We start from the raw sequence: 1170 nt of genomic DNA, 5'->3' as shown, positions 1-1170 counted from the left end.
TCTTGATCTTAGCCAGTCTGACTGGGGTAAGATGAAATCTTAAAGTGGTTTTAATTTGCATTTACCTAATTATTAGTGATGCTGAACATCTTTTAACATGTTTCATAGCCATCTTTACTTCTTCTTTTGAGAACTCTCTGTTCAGTTCCTTAGCCCATCTTTTAATTGGGTTGCTTCTTGTCTTGATTCTATGTTTTTTGAGCTCATTATATAGTCTGGATATTAAAACTCTGTCGGGTGTGTCGCTGGTGAAGATTTTCTCCCATTTGGTGGGTTTTCTGTTCGTTTCCCTGGTTGCCTCCTTTGATATACAGAAGCTTTTTAGTTTAATGAGATTCCATTTAATTCTTGCCCTTGTTTCCTGAGCAACTGATGTCCAGCTTAGAAAATCCTTTCCTACACCTATATCTTGTAGGTTTTTCCCAATGTTTTCTTCTAATAATTTCAGAGTTTCAGGCATTACATTGAGGTTGTGGATCCATTTGGAACTGACTTTTGTGCAGGGTGAAAGATAGGGGTTTAATTTCATTCTTCTATAGGTGGAGATCCAGTTTTGACAGCACCATTTGCTGAACATGCTGTCTTTCCTCCAGTGAATATTCTTGGCCCCTTTGTCAAATATCAGGTGGCTAAAATTGCATGTACTCATATTTGGGTCTTTAATTTTGTTCCATTGATCTATGGGTCTATTTTTGTGCCAGTACCGTGTTGTTTTTGTGACTATAGCCCTATAATACAGCTTAAAATCTGCTATAGTAATCCCCCCGACATTGCTCTTGGTGTTCAGGATTGTTTTGGCTATCCGAGGTCTGTTGTGCTTCCGTATGAATCTTAGGGTGTTTTTTTTCCAATTCTGTGAAAAATGTCATGGGGATTTTGGTTGGCATTGCATTGAATCTATAAATGATTTTTGGTAGGATGGTCATTTTCACAATATAAGTGCTTCCAATCTGTGAGCATGGGCGGTCCTTCCATCTTCTGATGTCTTCCTCAATCTCTTTCTTTAAAGATTTAAATTTTTCATTGTAGACCTCTTTAATGTCTTTGGTCATGTTTATTCCAAGATATTTTTTTTTTTGCAACTTTTGTGAAGGGGAGTGTTTCCATGTGCTCCTTCTCTGATTGCTTGTCATTGGTATATAGAAAGGCTACAGATTTTTGTAGGTTAAT

The sequence above is a fragment of the Nannospalax galili genome, unplaced genomic scaffold (genome assembly GCF_000622305.1).
Source record: "Nannospalax galili isolate Female #2095 unplaced genomic scaffold, S.galili_v1.0 scaffold269, whole genome shotgun sequence".
Taxonomy (NCBI): domain Eukaryota; kingdom Metazoa; phylum Chordata; class Mammalia; order Rodentia; family Spalacidae; genus Nannospalax; species Nannospalax galili.
This window is presented reverse-complemented; position numbering follows the sequence as displayed.